Source organism: Bos taurus, chromosome 6 (genome assembly GCF_002263795.3).
Source record: "Bos taurus isolate L1 Dominette 01449 registration number 42190680 breed Hereford chromosome 6, ARS-UCD2.0, whole genome shotgun sequence".
In the NCBI taxonomy this organism is placed as follows: Eukaryota; Metazoa; Chordata; class Mammalia; order Artiodactyla; family Bovidae; genus Bos; species Bos taurus.
This window is the reverse complement of record NC_037333.1, coordinates 80,037,279-80,053,401: the sequence shown is the minus strand read 5'-3', so window position 1 is coordinate 80,053,401 and position 16,123 is coordinate 80,037,279. Positions and strand designations below refer to the sequence as shown.

The window sequence follows — 16,123 nt, the reverse complement described above, 5'->3', positions numbered from 1 at the left end:
GCAGAGAAAGCCTTTGACAAAATTCAACATCCATTTATGATAAAAACTCTCCAGAAAGCAGGAATAGAAGAAACATACCTCAAGATAATAAAAGCTATATATGACAAACCCCCAGCAAACATTATCCTCAATGGTGAAAAATTGAAAGTATTTCCTCTAGAGTCAGGAACAAGACAAGGGTGCCCACTTTCACCATTACTATTCAACATAGTTTTGGAAGTTTTGGCCAAAGCAATCAGAGAAGAAAAAGAAATAAAAGGAATCAAATTGGAAAAGAAGAAATAAAACTCTCACTGTTTGCAGATGACATGATCCTCTACATAGAAAACCCTAAAGACTCCATCAGAAAATTACTAGAGCTAATCAGTGAATATAGTAAAGTTGCAGGATATAAAATCAACACACAGAAGTCCCTTGCATTCCTATACATTAATAATGAGAAAATAGAAAGAGAAATTAAAGAAACAATTCCATTCACCATTGCAACGGAAAGAATAAAGTACTTAGGAATATATCTACCTAAAGAAACTAAAGACCTATATATAGAAAACTATAAAACACTGGTGAAAGAAATCAAAGAGGACACTAATAGATGGAGAAATATACCATGTTCATGGATTGGAAGAATCAATATAGTGAAAATGAGTATACTACCTGAAGCAATTTACAGATTCAATGCAATCCCTATCAAACTACCAATGGTATTCTTCACAGAGCTAGAACAAATAATTTCAAAATATGTATGGAATAGCAAAAAACCTCAAATAGCCAAAGCTATCTTGAGAAGAATGGAACTGGAGGAATCAACCTGCCTGACTTCAGGCTCTACTACAAAGCCACAGTCATCAGTACAGTATGGTACTGGCACAAAGACAGACATATAGATCAATGGAACAAAACAGAAAGCCCAGAGATAAGTTCAGGTACATATGGACACTTTATCTTTGACAAAGGAGGCAAGAATATACAATGGAGAAAAAACAATCTCTTTAACAAGTGGTGCTGGGAAAACTGGTCAACCACTTGTAAAAGAATGAAACTAGAGCACTTTCTAACACCATACACAAAAATAAACTCAAAATGGATTAAAGATCTAAATGTAAGACCAGAAACTATAAAACTCCTAGAGGAGAACATAGGCCAAACACTCTCCGACATACATCACAGCAGGATCCTCTATGACCCACCTCCCAGAATATTGGAAATAAAAGCAAAAATAAACAAATGGACCTAATTAAACTTAAAGTTTCTGCACAACAAAGGAAATTATAAGCAAGGTGAAAAAGCCTTCAGAATGGGAGAAAATAATAGCAAATGAAGCAACTGACAAACAACTAATCTCAAAAATATACAAGCAACTGCTACAGCTCAATTCCAGAAAAATAAATGACCCAATCAAAGAATGGGCCAAAGAACTAAATAGATATTTCTCCAAAGAAGACATACAGATGGCTAACAAACACATGAAAAGATGTTCAACATCACTCATTATCAGAGAAATGCAAGTCAAAACCACTATGAGGTACCATTTCATGCCAGTCAAAATGTCTGCGATCCAAAAGCAATAAATGCTGGAGAGGGTGTGGAGAAAAAGGAACCCTCTTACACTGTTGGTGGGAATGCAAACTAGTAGAGCCACTATGGAGAACAGTCTGGAGATTCCTTAAAAAATGTGGAAATAGAAGTGCCTTATGATCCAGCAATTCCACTGCTGGGCATACACACTGAGGAAACCAGAATTGAAAGAGACACGTGTACCCCAATGTTCATCACAGCACTGTTTATAATAGCCAGGACATGGAAGCAACCTAGATGTCCATCAGCAGATGAATGGATAAGAAAGCAGTGGTACATATACACAATGGAGTATTACTCAGTCATTAAAAAGAATACATTTGAATCAGTTCTAATGAGGTGGATGAAACTGGAGCCTATTATACAGAAGTAAGCCAGAAAGAAAAACACCAATACAGTATACTAATGCATATATATGGAATTTAGAAAAATGGTAACAATAACCCTGTATACGAGACAGCAAAAGAGACACTGATGTATAGAACAGTCTTTTGGACTCTGTGGGAGAGGGAGAGGGTGGGATGATTTTGGAGAATGGCGTTGAAACATGTATAATATCATATATGAAACGAGTCACCAGTCCAGGTTCGATGCATGATACTGCATGCTTGGGGCTGGTGCACTGGGATGACCCAGAGGGATGGTATGGGGAGGGAGGAGGGAGGAGGGTTCAGGATGGGGAATACGTGTATGCCTGTGGTGGATTCATTTGATATATGGCAAAACCAATACAATATTGTAAAGTTAAAAAATTAAATTAAATTTTAAAAAATTCACCATTAATTTTTGATGCCAATAATGGAAATTTCCAAGAAGCGTACCCTAAAAGTTTCTTAGAATGTAGCTTCTTCAGTTTTTTATCCTCATTCTGAACAAAATAAATTCCAAAGGCCTATAAGGTTTACCATATACTTCAAGAACTGTCATCTCTGATCCTGTCATTACAACCTATCATAATTATAAAACATTGATGAGATATTGAAATCAAATCAGACAAGTTTCCCAAATCTTATATTTGTGGAATGAAAATATACAGCTTTTGTCTACCCTCTATACACATTGTACTAATATAGATGACTTCATTGAATTTATATATGAATAAACTATATAGATGTTGTGATATTTTTACAATACACTTTAAAAAACCTCTTAGAGCAATGATCACAAGCCATGTACACACTAACATGTGTACCAATAATTTGCAGTGGGAATATGGATGAATAAACCATTTCTTACACCTGAGGAGCTGGCATCACAATTGACTACTTATTTTCACACTCTGAAAATGATACTTTATTTCTTAGTAAAATTGTCTTAGGAGACAGATGAGAAAGTTTAATGATTCAGATAAAGAGAGAGCTCTCTTTAATATTTCTCTATACACTGGATTTAATTGTTTTTGAGGATCTTAAAACTATATCACTCCCTCAAAATGGTTGAAAATGCCAAGTACAAGTAAATACATTATTTTCTTATTCATTTCTTGACAAGTTCTTATTACCTGACAAATTAATTCAAATCCCTTTGTCTAAATGAATAAACATAATTCTCACATTCCCACTTGTTTTATTTATGATGTGGACTTCCCTGGTGGATCAGTGGTAAACAACAATCTAACTGCTAATGCAATGGGCATGGTTTCGATCCCTGGGTCAGGAAGATACCCTGGAGAAGGAAATGCCAACCCACTCTAATATTCTTGCCTGGAGAATTCCATGGACAGAGGAGCCTGGCAGGCCCCAGTACAGGTGTGGCAGAGTCAGACATGACTGAGTGACTATCACTCACTAGTGATTATAAAACAGCACACAAACACACACCTACACAGCTCAAAGAAGACATGTTATATAATATATCAGGGTATTTTTAACTATTATAATTATTTTCTGGAGTTTCAGCTTCAGCATCATTCCTTCCAAAGAACACCCAGGACTGATCTCCTTTAGAATGGACTGGTTGGATCTCCTTGCAGTCCAAGGGACTCTCAAGAGTCTTCTCCAACACCACAGTTCAAAAGCATCAATTCTTCAGTGCTCAGCTTTCTTTATAGTCCAACTCTCACATCCATACATGACTACTGGAAAAACCATAGTCTTGACTAGATGGACCTTCATTGGCAAAGTAATGTCTCTGCTTTTGAATATGCCATCTAGGTTGGTCATAACTTTCCTTCCAAGGAGTAGCATCTTTTAATTTCATGGCTGCAATCACCATTTACAGTGACTTTGGCCACCTCATGCAAAGAGTTGACTCATTGGAAAAGACTCTGATGATATGGGAAGGATTGGGGGCAAGAGGAGAAGGGGATGACAGAGGATGAGATGGTTGGGTGGCATCACTGACTTGATGGATGTGAGTTTGAGTGAACTCTGGGAGTTGGTGATGGACAAGGAGGCCTGGCGTGCTGCAATTCATGGTGTCGCAAAGAGTCGGACACGACTGAACGACTGAACTGAACTGAACTGAATTATTTTCTCATAGATTACGGCAGGTGAGAATCTGTAAAAATAATTGTATAGCTACTGTTGGTATGGATAAATAATCTTTTATTTCGCTTTGTTGCTGTTTGTCCACAGGGTGTCAGGCTTACACTAGTAACTTGAAAATACTGGCAGTAAACCAAAATGACTTTCACATCTATTTCTGTGTTTTCCAATAGAAATATACCTAATTAATTGATAATAATAATAAAAGGTATGGTTTTTAATGGAAATAAGTTCAGTTCAGTCACTCAGTCGTGTCCAGCTCTTTGTGACCCCATGAATCACAGCACACCAGGCCTCCGTGTCCGTCACCAACTCCTGGAATTTACCCAAATTCATGTCCATGGAGTCGGTGATGCCATCCAGCCATCTCATCCTCTGTTGTCCCCTTCTCCTCCTGCCCCCAATCCCTCCCAGCATCAGGGTCTTTTCCAATGAGTCAACTCTTCGTATGAGGTGGCCAAATTATTGGAGTTTCAGCTTTAGCATCAGTCCTTCCAATGAACACCCAGGAATGATCTCCTTTAGAATGGGCTGGTTGGATCTCCTTGCAGTCCAAGGGACTCTCAAGAGTCTTCTCCAACACCACAGTTCAAAAGCATCAATTCTTTGGTGCTCAGCTTTCTTCACAGTCAAACTCTCACATCCATACATGACCACAGGAAAAACCATAGCTTTAACTAGATGGACCTTCTTTGGCAAAGTACTATCTCTGCTTTTCAATATACTATCTAGGTTGGTCATAACTTTCCTTCCAAGGAGTAAGCATCTTTTAATTTAATGGCTGCAATTACCATCGGCAGTGATTTTGGTGCCCCCAAAAATAAAGTCTGACACTGTTTCCACTGTTTCTCCATCTATTTCCCATGAAGTGATGGGACCAGATGCCATGATCTTCGTTTTCTGAATGTTGAGCTTTAAGCCGACTTTTTCACTATCTTCTTTCACTTTCATAAAGAGGCTTTTTAGTTCCTCTTCACTTTCTGCCATAAGGGTGGTGTCATCTGGTTATCTGAGGTTATTGATATTTCTCCCAGCAATCTTGATTCCAGCTTGTGCTTCTTCCAGCCCAGCGTTTCTCATGTATTCTGCATATAAATAGTAAACCATGAAGTGGAGTATAAAAGGTATTCAAAATGAAAACTGCAAATTGATTTGCAAATGTGGTGTCTCCAAACCATATTCTAACATTCAGTTTTTTTTTTTCTTTTATAACAGTTAATGTATAGAAATTTACCTATTTTCTGCATTGATAAAACTGGGCTTGAAAAGCATCATCAATTTTATAACAATGAAAGTCCATGAGGTGAGAGAACTAGTGAGTGTTCTCCATTTTCATGGTCATCAACATAGTACAGAAGGTTAAGTAGAACCACTCTAGATTGCCTCCTGTTGCTGCCCTGCCAGTCACTGATCTGAAAGAATTCAGAATGGTTATAAGCGTCTCTCAAATAAAAGTCTTGGAAACTGTGGAGACAGATCACAAAGGCTTAGAAACTTCAAGGTTCTATTTACCATTTGGCTTTAATTACTTTTCTCGTTTTGTGAAATAACTGAAATGTCTCAAGTGACATTTCACTAAGACAGTTTTTCTGCCCGGTTAGAGAGGAGAATGACAGGTAGCTGAAAGAAGTCTGCAGTGTTCTAAGAAATACTGCAAAATCTTCAGGTCTGTTTTATTATTGAAAAGGGAATACTACTCAAAAAGGATAAATGGAAGAGACCGTGGTGGGAGCAGTATGAAAGTAAGGCAATATGACAAGAATGTGGAATAGGCTATACACCTATTTTTGCCTGCTGCTGCTGCTGCTGTCGCTTCAGTCGTATCCAACTCTGTGCGACCCCATGGACAGCAGCCCACCAGGTTCCCCTGTCTATTTTGGCCTAGAGAATAATTTTTCCACTTAGGTTTCCCCTGCTTCTAAAGTAATTTGTTTCAAGTGGTATAGATGTGAAAAAAACCTGGATATCCAGAGGGTCAAAAACATTATAGAGAAAAGAGCCTTTCTTTAAGAATACTAAAAGTACTTAAAAGATCAATATATGCCTTTTCTTATTGCCTGTATTTTTATCTTGATCAATTTCACTCTTTTCCTAATTTACTATTCTTTTCTTTCTTTTTTAGTTTTTACCTGTTTTCTAATCCTTCCAGTTTTTTAAAAGAATCCATTTTTTCCCCAGAAATGAGAAATTTCCTTTAATTTATTTGGCCACCTATATTTACTAAGTTTTTGTCATTTTGTGTTTATAATTTTAACTTTTAAAATAAAGGACCATTTGAGAAGAAACAGTATTACATGCTCCCACATATACACAAACTCATATACATTTGTATGTGTGTGTATACATTAGATGAAAGGTGAAGCATTCATGAGCTCATTTATCTGTTTTTTGTGTGAGAATAAATAACTTACTGAGACAAAGTTATGCCCTTTGGGAAGCTACCACAGCTTTCAGCCTATTCAGCTGAATTCAGTGTTCCAAGCAAGTGATTCTGTTCTAAATACAAAAAACTATCATTGCTACAGATAAAACTTAAATTTTTGTTTCAAGCATAAATTATTAAAGTGTTACGCTGACAAAAGAAATAAGTCTTACCTAGTAACACATTTCTGTTCTGATGTTATTCTTTTATTTTCTGCTTGGTTAGAATTTCTGCCACAGAGATATTTATACAATGATGCAAAAGTCTAAACTCATATTTTACAATACAGACTGAAATGCTATAAAGCTCAGAATATATAGACAAGTACATCTTAATTTCTTTATTATATTGTTTGTTAATGTGAGAATGGTTAGTAACATGCTCTGTAGCAGTTATATGCTATGTTTTATTGCCTTTGGATGTCAATTATTTGTAATCCATTGGTTTTTGTATCATTTTACTGATGTTCTTATTGGATTATTTTAAAGGCATTTCATTTCTCTAGGCTTGGAGGTTTTGGAGGTGTCCAAATTTCCCTGTGGCTGCAAGATTTGGATTTGTTACAAATGACTTAGATGTTTTTAAATAGCTTAAAGAGCATTAGTTGTAAAGCACTCCTAACAAGCCAGAATGACATGGACTAGGACACTAGCTTGCTAATTCACCTTGAGCTCCGATATATTACTTTTTCTCTCTAGGCATATAGATACAGAAGATACAAATTCTTATTAAGGAGAGCACTGAAAAGAGCTACAGTGGGATAGTTGCTTATAGGACAATAACAACGCAGAAACTGCAATAACAGCAAAAAAAACACAAAATTTTGACTTAGAGTTCCAGAAAAACATACAGGTGTGTGAATGTTAGTGGTCAGAATATAGGTGAATCATTTTGAAGAAAAAGAAGTATGCAGAAAAGAAATCCAGGAGAAAAACCACTAAAAAAAATTAGCCTTATCAATATCAAGTAAGTCATGGAAACAGGATGATATTAGTAACTGAATGATATGAGAAAATTACTAAAGATCCTAATCCTGTGAAATTCTTCTTAATTATTGATAGATCCTCAGTAATGCCATCAAGGGATGAATGGATATATAAAACTTGAAGAACGTGTCGTATACATGCTGTAAACACACAGTAGGCACTGAAACTCACCTATTCATAAACGCAGAGACTTCTACATCTAACAGAGAGGCTGTAAAGTATAGTTTGGGCCAAGGCAGAAAAGAAGGGGAGATGACCTCAATGGAAGTAGGTTACCTTTATTCAGGCAAGGAGGGGCGACAGTCGGCCTAACGACCAGGCTGAGCACAAGAGGGAACAGGGAGGCTTCATATTTAAAGGGAGGTTTGTGAAAGTGATAAGAGAAACGTTAGTCAAGTGGAATGTTTTGGGTATTCTTTAGTTGAGATGACATTTTTATCTGGGCAGGGAGTGATAAGTCTCTGGCAGATGTAGGGGGTGGATGGTTTCTGGACAGGGGCTGATAAGTCTCAGATAGATACAACCGGCCTGAAGCACGATGGCGGAACCTAAAGTTTGGCTTTGTTTTCTCTGAAGTTAGATGATTCAGCAAGGGCCTTCGAGACTGCTGTTTTCTTTTTTTTTTTTCCTTTTTTTTTTAAATTTTATTTTATTTTTAAACTTTACAATATTGTATTAGTTTTGCCAAATATGTTTTCTTTTCTAGGCCCAAAGACTCCTTCAGAGACCACTCTGAAGCAGCTACTCTACAGCCTGAACAAACACTCTGGCAGACCTTGAGTGTAGTCTTTACTTCATTCTTCTGAATGGAATCTACTTTTCTTCTGCAAAACAAATTCTTCATTCTAACTAGGGAATAAATGGCAATTTTACCAAGAGCTGATTCTATACTCATAAAATTCTAGTTTGAAGATATCTATTCATTCATTTATCTATCCATTCCATAGATACTGAAAACACTATGTTGAGCAGAGTTCCAGATCCTCAGGATACAGCCTGAAACAGAGAGACCTGTTTCTTGTTCTCTACATTTGTTTATTTACTTATTTTGCTTATGGTTACCAAGGAGCAAGAGGAGGGTGGGATGAGTGGGAAGACTGGAGCTGACATATCTATACACCACTATGTATAAAGGAGATAACTGATGTTATATAGCACAGGGAACTCTACTCTGTGTTCTGTAATAGCCTAAATGGGAAGAAAATATATGAAAGAGTGGCTATATGTATATGTACAACTGACTCACTTTGCTATCCAGCAGAAACTAACACAATATTGTAAAGTAAATATACCCTAATAAAATTAATAAAATTTTTATGATATAATTAACAGGTGTATAACATAGTGATTCACAATTTTTCAAGGTTATATATATTCCATTTATAGTTATTAAAAATATTGCTTATATTCCTGTTTTATATCACATATCTTTGTAGCTTATTTTATATTTAACAGTTTGTACCTCTTAATTCAGCTTCCCAGGTGGCTCAGTGGTAAAGAATAAGCCTGCAATGCAAGAGACATTGGTTTGTTTCCTCAGTCAGGAAGTTGCCCTGGAGAAGGAAATGGCAACCTGCTCCAGTATTCTTGCCTAGGAAGTCCCATGGACAAAAACATCCATGGGGTCACAGAGAGTCAGACACAACTTCGCCACTGAGCAACAATAACAAACCCCGTATAAGCAGAAACTTTGTTCTGCTCATCCCCATGATCTAACTGCTGCTGCTGCTCCTGCTGCTAAGTTGCTTCAGTCATACCCGACTCTGTGCAACCCACCAGGCTTCCCTGTCCCTGGGATTCTCCAGGCAAGAATACTGGAGTGGGTTGCCATTTCCTTCTCCAATGCATGAAAGTGAAGTCGCTCAGTCGTGTCCGACTCAGTGACCCCATGGACTGCAGTCCACCAGGGTCCTCCACCCATGGGATTTCCCAGGCAAGAGTACTGGAGTGGGGTGCCATGGCCTTCTCTACAGAATCTAACTAAGTGGTTTCATTTTGGAAGGGGGTGAATATATAAGAAGCCAAAGAGACAACTGGAAAGTAGATGCAAGAAGTTGGTTGTACATATGAGTTCCTGCATGGAAATACATTTTAAATGGAAGATATATTTCTATGTAAATTTTTGAAATAAAAATAAAATACTATAATTAGCTAAAGGATTTTCTGTGGTTACTTCCAGAAGGAAATTTAAAACAAGCAAAATGTATCTTTTCCTCTACCTGCTTAATGACCCACTGTCATTTACCAAACGTCACTAAGTAATCTTTTGGTTTTAGAAGGATCGTCATTTCCTCAGGGATGTCTTCTGTCACTCCTCAGTTAGCTTTCCATTCTTACTCTGTAGGTGAGATCTATGTTCTTACAGTGCATTGAGTTATTTTGCCACAGTGTTCTTACTATCATACTTACTATTATAATTAAGTTGTTACTTAATTATTTTTCTTACCCACAGTTTACAAGGCCTGCGAGAGTGGAGCTTTAGGATCTTGTTTACATCGGTATGTGCAGTGTTTAGAAGAATTATCAGCATACAATAATCTTTAATGAGTATTTTTTGAATGAATTACTGAATGATGGTTCAGTTCAGTTCAGTTCAGATCAGTCGCTCAGTCGTGTCCGACTCTTTTGCAAATAGGCAATTCTGATTGAATCCAATTCTTCAACTACTCCACAGTGACTTCTGTGAATCCTGAATTAGTTGAAGAAAAACAGAAGCCTGAAGATTTTTCTCATCTTAAATTCATTAAAGCTGACACACTATATCTCTTTGGTCCTTGCACTGTACCATTGTTCTAGGACAGTTTTTATTATTCTCCCTCTTCGAATCTCTAACAACTTGTTTTCTGTCTCCTCTCCCCACTATTTGTCTTGCTTCCTATTTCACAGAGAAAATTAACCAAATTGGAAAGAATTTCTAGAAGCTATCACTGACCTGCATCTTTGCCCACTTTCTCAGCCATTTTTTCTGTTGTTTTTGTTTATCTCCTAGGAAATCAACTCCTCTCCTTGCCTGTCCTACTCCAACACCCCTTTGCTACTGAGAGATGAAGTTTCAATACTTCCCACCTTCTCCAAAATCAGAGAGTTTTGTTCTGAATTTGATCTTTCTCACCTATGCTGCTAATATTCTCTTTAGGAGGAAAAAGAAAAAAATCCTGCTTGGAGCATTCATCTTTCAGATATCATTCAATTTCTCTTTATAGCAGGGATTCTCAATACAGCATTCATGCAAGAAGTGTGGACAGAATTCAGGTGGTCACTCTTCAAGGATAAAAAAGCAAAATAATTCTTGATCATTAAGTGAGTGAAGCACAATGACCTTCTATTATGTATGTATCTTGATAATTCACCTCAAACAATAGTAGCTCTAACTGAACTACTACTGTAATATCACAAAATATCTTTCAGAGCCACCATCATTTTGAAATTGGGATATCAGACTTTTCTATACATTGCTTTTTAAAGGTTAAAAACTCTTACCTTAGAACAAGATTCTTTGAAGTGTTTGTTGATGTCACTGTTTTAAATTCCTTTTTTTTTTTTTTCCTTTCTCCAACCCTGAGAATATTTTCAGTCAGGCTCTTGTCCATACTGATCTACAAAGTAGCTTTCTATAACCCCTGAAAATATACATTTGCTGAGTACAACAATCAAGGTTAAGTCTTCTCACTTTGGAAAGCATTTATCATCCTTCTGTCTCTTATCTTAGAGAGAGAGAGAGAGCAGGTCACACTCTCCTGCTTTCCTTCTACCCCATTGGCCCCTTATTTTTGAGTTTCCTTTGCAAGTCTATCTCCATAGACTTGGAATCCTACAGGTTTAGTAATTAGACATCTTTTTTACTTAATTGATAGTCTGTTGTATGATCTCATGTAGTTCCATGACTTTACATAAGCTAAATGATGGTGATTCCAAAATGTATAACTCTCCAGACCTCTTACCTGAACAACCGATTGTTATTTCAAACTGCCTCAACATCTATCTTGAATGTTTAAATGATATCTTCAAATAAGCCTGTCCAAAATTGAATCTGAATCTCTTTCCCCACTCCAACCTCAACCCTCAGCCTCCTGCTACATCATATTTATCTCAGTTATGGCAACTCTAACTTTTTAGCTCTTTGGTTCAAAATCTGAGAGTCATCCTTCACTCTTTATTATTTCATGCCTTATAATCAGTGAAGCTTGGCAATTCTACATTGAAAATTTATCCTACATACAACCATGTATCATTTCTTAAGCAGCTATTATGCTGACCCAAGCCACAACTTTTTGTAGCTTACATTATTGTAATGGTCCACTAACGATCTCTGTTTTCATCCATGCTTCCCTCCAATATATTCCAAAGGCAGAAGTCTAACTAATCTTGTTACATAGACAGTCAAATCACATCTCTTCTTTGCTCTGAACTCTCCAATAGCTTTGCATCTCACTTGGGATCAAAGCAGAGAACAGTACATATTTTGATTACCCATTTACCTTTGATATCTTCTATTACACACTCCCTGGCTCATTCTGCACAAGCTGCACTGATCTTCTTGTTCTCCTCCAAATACATGGCAGTATCCTTTTCTCAGGATGTTTGGACTTTCTTCCTCTTATTTCTAGAAAACTATGATTCTAACTGTGTGACTTGCTTGCTCACTTTCAGGCTTTATTATATGTCTGCTTCTGAATAAGGTTTTCCCTTGCTACTTCAGTTATCCTTTGACAATTTTTATTTTCCTTTATCTATTTATTTATCATTGAGAAAATTATTGGCAATTACTATATTTTACTTATTATGTTTGCTGTCCTCACCCTTGCCTCTAGAATATAAGTTCTCTGAAACAACTTTGTCTATATACTCTGGGGCCTAGAACATTATTATCTGATAGAAATGGTAACTCATTTTGTAATGAGTGAATAAATGACCAAACATATCTTAGCCATACATGTTTTCATTTATCTGTTTTAATCACCTTGCTTTTAGATGATGTAATGTCAAACTATAATAGCTTAATAAACACATGATGAATTAATGAAGTAATGCTATATTTTACTTGTCTCAAAAATTATTATTGTTTTACTTCTTAAAAGATTGCCATGTACATTTGATATGTTTCAGTATCTCTTCAGTGTAGTATGGTTATCTCATACCAGTCTTTATCTAATATTTCTAAACAAAATCATAACTTTTAATAAAAAATGCCTAAGGTATAAGAAAATATTTTCTAAATATTGTATCAGTTATACCAAATTTCACATATTAAATCTTATTTTGAAGCCATCTTCTCATGGCTGTATGAGTTATTGTCATTCATATTGTTTTATTAGTTGAAGGAATAACTTAAAATATTCATTACCTTTAATATTTATTTTATTAAAGATAGAGATATTATTTAATCCTATTTTGATAAACTTCATAGAGTTTATAGAAACCCTTTCTATTTCTAAACAAAGATACCAGTACAACTAACTGCAAAATGCTCTTGAATATGCAGATGGTAACGCATGAATTAGTCTAAGTAACAGTATACATTATTGGTCTAATGGAAAATTTCATCCATAAAGTAAAAATTTTGTTCAAAATGGCATCTACTGAAGTATGTGTGAAAACTATAATTTCACTTTAGATTATTTTAAACTATTTTCAAGGTCTTTACAAATATTTTTGTCATTTAATGACTAATTATTTTTCTTCCTAAATGATGTTTTTTTGAAAACAAATGTTATTTCATCTATCTTATTTCACACCTAATGAAAAGGACATATTAACCACAGACTGATTTTGACCTTTGATATCATTTTATAGTACAATTCTTTAGAGCAATTATTGAATGGCATCTAGCAAGTTTTTCCATCTATTTAATTGGACATAAAATGTCACCACTAGTTTCCAGCAAATAACACAAAATCATAATAATTCTATTTCAGACTTCTCTCATTACAAAATTTGAGCAGAATTAGAGTCTTATTGTGTTAAATACTTAAATATTTGAAAAAACATTAAATGCTTTACGTCTGTAAAGTTTACTATAAACATTGCCCTATCTAATTGTACTAATTTGGAAATATCTCAAGGATATAATTCCCATATATCCCAAAACATCCACACACAGGAAAATTGGATCTGTACAGATAAATATGCATTATGGCATAAAACTTCAGTTTTATAATTCTCTAACGTCATTAAATAAGATATTTACCAATTTCCCTTCTCACACTAGGCATTCTGTAAAATATAAACATTCCTGAAATACTAATATTTATTTGGCCAGTAAGTTCATTCTGGATGTTACAAAAAGACTCAAATGAACTTTTTAGCCAACCCAATATGATTGGTTACAGACACTTTGTTATATAATACGTGTTAATGATTTCTTTAGTATCAGGTAAGAGTCAAGAAATGGACTAATTACATTACTGTAAAAAGATGAAAAGGGAGGTTGTAAAGAGACTACAAAAGGCAGACACTGACCTACAGAATGTTGCTGAAATTTTACCTCTGTTTAGGGAAAACTTGAAAGTAAGGCTCATCCCCAGATATTAGTGGTTATTCATTCTACAAAGCCAACATCACTCTGGTACCAAAGACAGAGAAGGATAGTACAAGAAAAGAAAACAACAGGTCAATATCTATTATGAATATATATCAAAGATTCTCAACAACATACGATCAAACTGAATTTAGCAACACATTAAAAGGATCATACACCATGATCCAGTGAGATTTATCCCTGGGATGCAAAGATGGTTCAACATAAGCAAATTAATAACTGTGATACATCACATCAATAGTAAAGGATAAAATCCTGTGATCTTCTCAGTACATACAGAAAAAACATTTGCCAAAATTCAATGTCATTTTATGACAAATTCTTCCATTATTCTTATAATTAAAAATGGTACAGCCATCTGGCAGGCAAAATATTAGAACTGTATACATGTTTTTTCCTATGGAAATAGAATATCAGAGGATGTTTCTTTGAGGAAACCTTTGGATGAGATATTTCTATTGTGATGGAACCCACCATAATCTCACTAATGTAGTCAGTCTGCAATCAGCTCTATCTTTAGTTAATATGAGCTTCACCATGATTAAAACTTGTGTCTCCATTTCATTATAAGAAGATGCACAGAAAGATTGAAAAGCATTAAATGGAAGCAGTTTCATCAGGGAGAGATTATTATAGAATTCAAAATAACGCTATTGAAATCTCAGCCAAAGCAAAACCATCCTAGAACTTCTGGTGACAAAATGTATCTTCTGGAGCTCTGTCTTCCTTTGAGATTGAGATGAAAAAAGATGCTGATGAATTTATGTGTTTAATAAAAACAGATATTGGATATTACTCAACATCTATGTTATAACATATTATGTATGTAACTACACAATATTTTAGGAGATTTATTGAGGTGGTACTATATTTTTTTTTCTAGATATGAGCAAATCCAATTAAAAGTTTTGATGACTAAATTAGGAACAATAAATGCTTAGTATATGTCAATGCATTATGGCAGATATTTACGTATATTTTCTTATTCAATTTTCAAAACAATGACATATCATTTTTCATTTAATATGAGAAAACTTTGGCTCAGAGATGTTCAATAACTTGCTCAAGATGATATAGCTAGAAATTGGCAGGTTATAAATTTGAACACAGGTGTTTCTGCTTTAATTACAAAATCAATACTTTTTACAACTTGACGACAAAATATAGTGCTTATGTTAAATCAAAATCAAATGATAGTTTAATTCTCTAGTAATGCTTTCATACATAATTGATATTATTGTACATACAGTTGGATGCTAAACTGTAAAGTCATATTTAGGATTTATAACCAGCATGTGTTTATGGGCATTTTCATAAGCATAAATCTTATGGATTATTGATAACATCGTAGTTGAAATGATCAGAAAATAGGAAATAATAATAGACTGTACTCTGAACTTCTTTTCTCTCCTTTTAAATAAAAATAATTCATTTAATTTTCTAGAGTTAAGAATCAATCTAGAATCAACCCTTTGAAAATCTTATTTATATATTAAATGCAGCTGTCTGTAACTATTTTCTCTAGAGTTTACAAATCCTATAGCTGTCATTCTACCATATACTACAGTTTCAAGGTGGAGCTGGAAACTCAGTCCTAACTCTGCTGTATTTGTATCGACACATACATTTGTTGCACTTGTTCAATGTTGATCTGATTATAAGTCTGCTCTTGTAGCTGTATTTTTATAGAGAGTTCATTTAAAGTTCAATTTTGTATAAATAACTTTAATGAAGTTTCTATGTGCCTAATATTTTTCCTTCCAAAGAGGATTTTTTATTTTTTTTTAATAAACAGGTTTTGCTTTATGGGTGAAATCAATTTCAGGACATTTTCTAGGTGTAGATTTTCTTTCATTTATTACCTGAACTTCATTTCTCTTAATGACATACATTTACTTCAAATACAACACAGAAGTTTCTAATAGTTGATCCAGACTTTTTTGTAAACCATCTCAAATATGGATTTTTAAAAATAAATTCAGAAGGCAATTGGTCTGGGAGGCCAATCTGATTCTAGGTAATTAAATGGCAAGAAATAGACGACATGGATCACTAGCTTTTCTACTTAAGGAGTGATGGTTAGCTGGATGGTTAAAGAAACAGGCGAGTGTCCATC

The 16,123-nt window shown here is 35.0% G+C and overlaps 1 long non-coding RNA gene across 1 annotated transcript; it reads right to left on the bottom strand.

Moving 5' to 3' along the window:
* Nucleotides 1-3,121: 3,121 nt before the first annotated feature.
* Nucleotides 3,122-7,827, bottom strand: LOC132345519 (uncharacterized). The gene is made up of 2 exons (XR_009494906.1): nucleotides 7,641-7,827; nucleotides 3,122-5,146 (listed from the first exon to the last, which is right to left on the bottom strand). It is a non-coding gene; the product is annotated as an uncharacterized lncRNA (long non-coding RNA).
* Nucleotides 7,828-16,123: the final 8,296 nt, after the last annotated feature.